Source organism: Callorhinus ursinus, unplaced genomic scaffold, assembly GCF_003265705.2.
Source record: "Callorhinus ursinus isolate GAN/ISIS: 27379988/994484 unplaced genomic scaffold, GSC_fseal_2.0 scaffold5, whole genome shotgun sequence".
NCBI lineage: Eukaryota > Metazoa > Chordata > Mammalia > Carnivora > Otariidae > Callorhinus > Callorhinus ursinus.
Window position 1 is genome coordinate 48,038,488 of NW_027397067.1, and position 8,968 is coordinate 48,047,455.

The window sequence follows — 8,968 nt, forward strand, 5'->3', positions numbered from 1 at the left end:
ATACATCTATGGGAAAGCAGACTAGTAACTTTTTGATGGTGGTAGCTGACTATCAGTTATTTTCTAAATGTCCTCATTAATAACGATTTTCCAAAATACTTTTCATCAATTAGTACATTTAATAGTAATAATTTTGCTTAATCCAAAAGGGTTTCATAGAAGACAAAGAGTAAGTAGTCCCCAAAGTTTAAAGAAAATGTTATAGGAGAAAATTATGCAATTGAGAAAACGTTATGCATTCATTTTTCTTATGGTTAGGAAAAGACTCATTTTTCACAATTAATGGTAACACACTTTAATCCAGTCATTTACTGGGAAGTCTCTTTAGTGCCAAGCATGAGGAGGTTACAAAGATATACAAGCTAGTTTCCCTATCATCAGGAAACTCTGTTTAATAGAGGAAAAAGACACATAAACAAATGGTGACATTGCAATGTTCAGTACGTTATGGTCAGGGAAGGACAGGCTTCTGTGGGAGTTCAGAAGAGAGATCTCTAAGCCAGACTCACAGTCAGGAAGCATACCTAAATTCTAAAACAAAACTGGCTAACATTCACTGTTTGCTATGTGCTAGGGACTCTTAAGTGTATGACACATATCAGCACATTTACTCTTGACCAAATGCCCACCATTACCCCATTATCAAATGAGACCTTTTGAAAAATTAGTGACTTGCCCAATGCTACACAGCTCTGAAGATGCTGGATTAGAATCCAGAATAAAGTCATTACACACAATAATGGCCCTTCAAAGATGTCCATGTCCTAACTCCCAGGATCTGGGTATTTTACTCTACATGGCAAAGGGGAACTAAGGTTTCAGATGGAATTAAGACTGTTGACCCATTGGCCTTAGATAGGGAGATTATGCTAGATTATCCAGTGGGCCAATGCAATCCCAAGGGTCCTTAGAAGTAGAAGAGGAAGGCAGAAGAGATGGTGGGGGGTAGGAGGTAAGGATATGAACTACAGAAAACAGAAAGAGATGCAGCCCTGCTGGTTTCGAAGAGGAAGAAAGGGATCCCAGAGTCAAGAAATGTGGTCAGCATCTAGAAGCTAAAAAAGGCAAGGAAACATTTTCTTCTAGAGCCTCCAGAAAGGAAAACAGCATGCTGACACCTTGATTTCAACCCAGTGAGACCCATTTCAGACTTTGGAACTCCAGAACTATAACATAATAGATTTGCATTTTTTAAACCGCAAGTTTGTGGTAATTTATTACAACAGTAACAGGAAACCAATACATAGACCCAAATCTTTCTCATTTTAAAGCACAAGGTCTTGATTCCAGAACCCTCTTCTGAGTTCTAAGTTGGAAGACTGTAAGCCAGTATTTTTGCAAATATAGCTTAAAATATTTTGTCCTGAATTCTTACCTATAGATCCTACGAGTCATACATAGATATACTTGCAAAGTATGTTTATGATTATGTTGAAGGCCAAGACTGTATCATGAACATGTTTAAAGAAATGGAAACAGAGAAAATTATATCTAAATACGCAGGTAGAAAAAGTTGTCTGCTGGGTACTGGGGCAGCATATGAAATTTTAAGAGTGAATTAAAATAAATGGAGTGGCTGTAAAATATTCTGAACTGCATTCAAAAAGATAATTATTAAATTCAAAGTATGCTTAGCATTTTTATGTTACATTCTGCCTCTGACAGGTTTGGGTATTCCAAATAATTTCTTTCAAATCAAAAGGAGAATCAGTGCTCCCTTCTTACCCTGTGATTCAAATACCAATGTCTTCACAGACCACATCTTTTATTTCCATTTAAAAAGCACCCCTACCCGAACCCTTATCCTCCATAGGGGTGATCAAGAAATATTTCATTTTCCCTTGCCTGGTGTTAAGAACTTTTACATCCAAAATGATTCAGAAATACTGCTATTGATTAATCCTTATGTGGTTTTAGAGGTTGAATTCCTGCTATAGCAAATTCCAGGGTAATTAAAATGGTATGATGATAAGACTCATCGATCCAGGAGCCCATTTGTTTCAAGAAATTCTTTTTTGTTTTTTTAAAGATCTTATTCATTTATTGGAGACAGAGAGAGCATGAGAGGCGGGCGGGTCAGAGGGAGAGGGAGAAGCCGACTCCCCGTTGATCAGGGAGCCCAATTCGGGGCTCTATCCGAAGACCCTGAGATCATGAGTCATGATCTCTTCGGAAGGCAGATGCTTAACCAGTTGAGCCACCCAGACTCCCTGTTTCAAGAAATCCTAATAAAACAATTTGGAGTTCAGTGACAATGGGATTTGATCAATATTTTCATGTCTTTGTGAAAAGTATGGAGGTCAAACTGATGATCCGACACAGAGATACAAAATTTGGGATTAAAGATCATGATATTTCCAGGATTCTCTTATCCCATCAAACTACACAATCTCTACTGCTGGTGCTGCCATTCATGCTAAAATGTCTTAGTTCCTGGTTCTGGTACACTAAGAAGGGCAGTAGTGGATTCACGCCCATGAAGTCCATCCACACCATCACCCAGAAGCAGCTTAGTAGAACATTGGAAGGGCCTGCTGAAGACTCAGTTATGGCACCAACAACACTGAATGGATAAGGCAAGATGCAGTTATGCTTTAAGTTAACAACCAAGATAAAGCAATGTTTCCTCAATAAGCAGAATATACAAGAGGTAGAGACGAGAGTAGCTTCTTCTCACTATGGCACCTAACAATTCCCTTCAGAATTTTTGCTTCCCCTGCAACTTTGAACTCTTGTTGGTTTGGAGGTCTTGGTTCTTACAAGAGAAATGTTTCCATCCTGAGACACAACAAAAGTTCCATTGAAATGGAAGCTGAAATGTTTGGCCATTCCAGGTTCCTTGTGCTTCTGAACCAATAGGCAAAGAGTAGGACCACCCTTCTGGCTGGCATGACTAATCCCCACTACCAAAGGTGAATAGATTGCTACACAGTGAGGGTGAGGAGGATTCTATCTGGAACCCGAGGAGTTCTCTGAGGTGCTTCTTGATTTTTTTTTTATTTTTTTAAAGATTTTATTTATTTATTTGTCAGAGAGGGAGGGAGAGAGGTAGAGCACACACAAGCAGGGGGAGCGGCAGGGAGAGGGCGAAGCAGGCTCCCTACTGAGCAGGGAGCCCGATGTGGGGCTCCATCCCAGGACCCCAGGATCATGACCTGAGCTGAAGGCAGACACTTAACCGACTGAGCCACCCAGGCATCCCCTATGAGGTGCTTCTTAATACTCATATATCCAAGAATAAAAGATAATGAAAATTTACAAAAAAAAAAAATCAGGGCTACTGAGGATGCAGACCCTCTGGGAATGAAAGTTTGAGTCACCCTTTCAGGTAAATAACTCCGATCAACCGAGATTCTGGCTAAGGACAAAGAAAACATGGAAGAGTAGAGGGAGAAGGAAGGCCAACAGCTTCTTGTGGCCATTTATAGACATGAGGACTCTAACAGGCATATTTCCTTCCTCGTTTGTTATGTGTATCTGTATATATTTGTGTATATATGTGGGTATGTATACCTACTAATATAGGTAATAACATAATATCTACTAAACTAGTACATATGCTAATTATTAGTTAATTATTAGGATGTGTGGGGGGGTATTTATAATCCCCTCTCCTCCTCTCCTTTCCCTTATTATTATTATATATGAAGATTGACGGTGTTAATTAACTTAAGATTCACCTGTAGGTAAAAAAATACTCAGCACCGCGACTGTATTTCAGAAGTAATTAGTGTAGCCTAGAGATATCTACCATGATTGTCTCATAAAGATGGATTCAATAACTTTTGAAATTTTTTATTTCTTCCTTTTGAGGAGAAGATGAGAAATGTTTTTAGTTGTACAAAAACTAGTTGCCCTTTGTTAGGTGAAAGCATAAAGAAGTCTTTGTTATCGTTTAAAATGTGTAGAAAGGTGGTTATGAATGCTGAGTAGCTAAAGAGATGAACTCTGTCAGTCATTAAATTTTTGTGTATTCTGCTGTCATTGGATGGAGTGTTCTAGAAATGTCAATTTTATCTAGTCAATAGTGTCATTTGGGACTTCTATATCCTTGACGAATTTCTGCCTACTTGTTTATTCTATTAATTACAAGAGAAGTGTTGAAGTCTCCAGCAGTAGAGTATAGAGAGTGGGTTAAAATTGAGACACAATAGTTTAATAACTGACACAGTTTATCCCTTGGCTACTCTCTTTTCTAAGCTAAAGAAAGAGAGAGCTTTGAAAAAAAAAAGAGGGAGTCAAGAGCTTCCAGTGCTCCAGAGAGATTAAATAAGATGAAGCCCATGAAGAGTTTATTTGTCCAGAGGCCTTCTAGTGAAGTGGGTAAGGCAGAAGTTGGATTGTATTAGATTGAGAACTAAACAAAAGATGAGAAATTAATGGAAAGTGGGTATTGACTAAACTTTGGAGGGTGTTAGCAGCAAAGTGAAGAAGATAGAGGTTGGAAAAGCAAAGGGACTAACCTTTGCCAAGAGTTTCCTGTGGGCTAAGAGGTTTGCTAGGTTCTGTGTGTACTTTATTTTATTGCATCCTTACAACAGCCGAATGAGGTATTATTGTCCCCATTTTATAGATGGACAGAGTAAGGCTTAGAAAGATTAAGTAACTTGCTAAAAGTCACACAATTAGGTGGGGCGCCTGGGTGGCTCAGTCAGTTAAGTGTCTGCCTTTAGCTCAGGTCATGATCCCAGGGTTCTGGGATCAAGCCTCACATGGGGCTCCCTGCTCAGTAGAGAGTCTGTTTCTCCCTTTCTCTCTCCCTCTGCCTCTCCCCTGCTCATGCTCTCTCTCTCTCTCTCTCTCAAATAAATAAAAATAAAAATCTTTAAAAGTCACACAACTAGGGCACTAGTTTGATGAACAAGCAGCATGGGCACCATCGCACACATGGACTGTTTCGGACACTCAGCATCTACCACCCCCTTCTGGTAACAATCTTGAATTGCAATAGGGAAACCACGTTCTCTACTTTCATCCCATAGACTTCAGGTAACCCAGGAGTGGACGTGTGGCCTAAGCCTCAATCAACACAGCACGTATCACTTGCATTCTCTTTGCAATCATTTTTAGAAAATAACCCAAGGACTGGCATGAATGGGGCAATGACCCAAACCCTTCAAAATCTAAGCCTATAAACACAATTCTGGAATTTTCACTTGAACTATCAGGAAAGCAGCTACTCTTTTTGGAGGGAAGGTTAGAACTGAGAAGCTGTTCTGAGTTCTACAGTCACCTTGCCTGCCCCCGACGCGCCCCCCCCCCCCCCCCATTAGAAGAGAGCCTAGCAGAGAATGAAACCAACACTGCAGAAATCAGAGCAGTGAAGATGGACAGAAACCAGGTCCTGGTGACATTATCTGAGCCACTGAATCCGGCTGCCCCTTGACTGGACAACCCTAGATCTTCAGCACTCTCCACAAATCCCCTTTCTAGTTCAGTCAGTTATAACTGATTTCCTGCCTCAACCTCTACTTCCACCCAAAAGAATCCTAATAGATACAAGGTTTCTCTCTCTGGATAGGGATGACTTGAACATGTTTGTAGGTGGGAAGGAGGCTAGTTGAGAAGAAAATTATTTAGGAGATTATAACGTAAGAGAAGTGAGTAACAGAGTTTATTTATTTAACTGAGGTAATACACGTCATCCTATATTTTATTCCTGTTATATGTACAACCCTATTGCTATCGAGAGAAAGGGCCTCTGAGACAAAGTAGGAGCTCAATATCCCAAAGAATGATTATATGCCATCCCACGTATTTATATGGCTGGCTCCTACTCTGCCTTCAAGAATTAGCTCAGTGGTATCAAACTCTAAAACGGTGTCCCCTTAATTCTTCCTCAGCCCTTTCCCACCCCTAAACTAAATTAAGGGCCTCTCTTTGACATCTCATAATGTTTCCTGCATATGGGGATCAGAGTCCTTTGAACAACCACCACGTGGTCACTTGATTGCTGGAACCCTGAAGGGCACCCCTTGGCTGGTAAGCTCCATTAAACCATGATGGAGGCAGGGTGGAGAGAGAAGCAAGACCTGAGAAGAAACGAGGTAATTCCTACCCTCTCAAACACCTTCTCGTTCCAGCCCTGTGTATGCTAATGAAAGAGTCTGTGATTTACAGTTCTGATATAATGAAAAGCATTAGAACAGACTCACTTTTATGTAATGTCTACAGTGTGCTTTATTAACAGCCTTTTTGGTCTGGCTACACTTATCAAGCTTTGAGGCTGAAGGGAAAATACATTGCACGTAATTTACATAAAGTTAGAGGCTTAGGAAGAACCGTTTCCATCTGACTGCATGCGGTATTGTAGAAGGAGACAAACAGGCGAGCACATGCCATGAGTTTACTCTTAGTCTCCCCATGTGTTTCAGGGGAAAAAAAGCCTCCATCATTTCTGAGTTCTTACTTTTACCTGGTATGCTGCTGAAATTGAGAACTGACTAGAGAAGGCAGGGGTCCGTGCCTTTCTTTGTCTGTGGGTTGCCCTTTCAACAAATCCCCTGACATTTTCACTAGACTGAAGAGAGATGGCACAAAATGCACGTAGCCACGGCAGGACAGTGAGGTGGGATGCAGGCAAAAGCTTTTCCTGGACCATCATAGAATTACATTGAGTAAATCTGAAAACTATACATTTTTTTCCAGCTCTGTTTTGCTGTGTATTTTCCTTATAATAAAGATGATTTTTTTTTTTTTCAGATATGGCTATAGTTTGGTCAGCATGAAGGGTGGGAAGATGTCCTTATAAGGCTGGGGAAGAAACAAGGAATAGCAACTTACTGTATAAAATTTGTCTAAGGTATTTTTTTATCCCCCCTCCCTTGGTCCAGTAGGAGTGCCCTTCACTCAGCTAACACTTAGTAGGGAAAGAATTCTCAAGTGAGAAAAAGGGCAAAGAAGAGAGGGAAGATACAGGTTGCTAGTTATATACTTATAGAAAGATAATCCCCTGGCTTTAAATAGATATGTACATACAAATATGAACAAACAAAAAAATACAAACCCTTGGATCATAAGGGGATTTCTGGGAGCCCCTTTATCCTTCTCCCTCACCCAAGGGCAGAGGGCATGAGTCTGCTTTCTAAAATTATTAGTTTTGGCCAACCCTGCAGCAACAAGCATGAAGTTGGGTGATTACCCACAAAGTGAATGTCAGAGGAAAAATTCAAAGTTCCCACTCTCTGAACTTCATGTATAATCTCCTATAATTAGGGTTACATGCTTTCTTGTTCTCTTTTAACTAGTATGTTGGGGTAAAGGAGGGGGCTCCCTCCTGAAATGGTTCAAGAATTTATAAGGTAGACTCGTAGTTTAAAAAGAGGGGGGAAGTGTCATCTGGTCTAGAAGCAAAAGACAAAGGCATACAGACCCCAGGGAAATACCAGTTCCTACACTACCATGGGAGATATTGTCCAGCCCAGGTCCGGGCTCTAGGTTCTTTGCTCTAGCCATCCCCTATTTCTTTGGTATCCTGACAAAAATCATCATCCCCGGGCAGAGGAAGCCTTCAAGGTTTTGCGGGCGACTTGGGACATTGTCAACAACCCTGAAAGGTGGAAGGAATATGAAATGAAACGAATGGCAGAGAATGAGCTGAGCCGGTCAGTGAATGAGCTTCTGTCCAAGCTGCAGGATGACCTCAAAGAGGCAATGAATACTATGACGTGCAGCCGGTGCCAGGGCCAGCATAGGAGGTTTGAAATGGACTGGGAACCTAAGAGTGCCAGATACTGTGCTGAGTGTAATAGACTGCATCCTGCTGAGGAAGGAGACTTCTGGGCAGAGTCAAGCATGTTGGGCCTCAAGATCACCTATTCGGCACTGATGGATGGAAAGGTCACAGAGTGGGCTGGATGCCAGCATGTGGGAATCTCCCCAGATACCCCCAGATACCTCCAGAGTCCCCTATCACATCTCATTCGGTTCTCGGATTGCAGTCACCAGTGGGCGGCAGAGAGCCACCCCAGATGCCCCTCCTGCTGACCTGCGGGATTTCTTGAGCCGGATCTTTCAAGTACCCGCAGGCCAGATGTCCAATGGGAAAACTATACGTTTTTAAAAAGTACTTTAGCTCAGTCTAGCCAGTCAATATGAAGGCGAGGAGCGAACCGTCAACCACGTATTCAGTCATGTCACCTTCAGCTTGATTCTTTCCTCAGTCAGTCTAGGTTAACATTCACTGCCATCAGCATAGTATTTGAGAAACGGGGAGGATGTGAAACACACAGCAGAATGTGACACAAAGTAACACGTGAAATTGGCTCTGTGAATTATCAAGGGTGAGTGGTGCTTCTATTTGTTATGCTAAAGTATACTCCTCAGAAATTGCTCATTGAGATGGACACACAAAGCAAAGAGCAGCCATAATGCCATCTCTCTCTTGGCCCAGGTTCTCCAGAAAGATGAGCCTAAGGTAAGGATTCAGGTAGGGACGCTTTCTTGGAGGAGTGTGAGCCTAGCAGGAGGTGAGGGGGCAGAAAAGTGGAAGTGAGACACAGAAAGATACAAAGCAGCGCTGTGTGATCTGTGACTATGCTGGCTGGCCCTTTAGTGAGTCACAGAGAGATGTGGCGGGTCATTCAGCAGGCTCACTTGCTGGGGCTATGGGACTTTTCTAGAAGGGCTACAAAGAGGGACTATACATCATAAAATGTAGAAGGAAGGAAGAAAACAGAATTTATCTGCCCAGCTTATCCCATCCCCCATTTCCTATTAGTTAAGGTTGACCCCATGGAGAGCTAATTCCCTGCACTGCCACCCTGTGTCATCCAAACCACTGGAGGCCACTGGGGAAACCAGATTCCACACCTGCAGGTTGGAACTCCGTCTAGGTCTAGAAGTGGAAGGAGTGACTCAGTGCAGATGAGCTCTGTGTGTGAGGAATATGGTTCATAAAGGCCTGGGGTTTCCAACTGGGGAGGCCTGCACAAGGTCTCCTGACTTCCCATTAAGATGCGCCCCTGGT

At 42.0% G+C, this 8,968-nt stretch overlaps 1 pseudogene; it reads left to right on the forward strand.

The window, feature by feature from the left end:
• Positions 1-7,479: 7,479 nt before the first annotated feature.
• Positions 7,480-8,062, forward strand: LOC112822972 (dnaJ homolog subfamily C member 14 pseudogene; annotated as a pseudogene).
• The last annotated feature ends 906 nt before the right edge of the window (positions 8,063-8,968 follow it).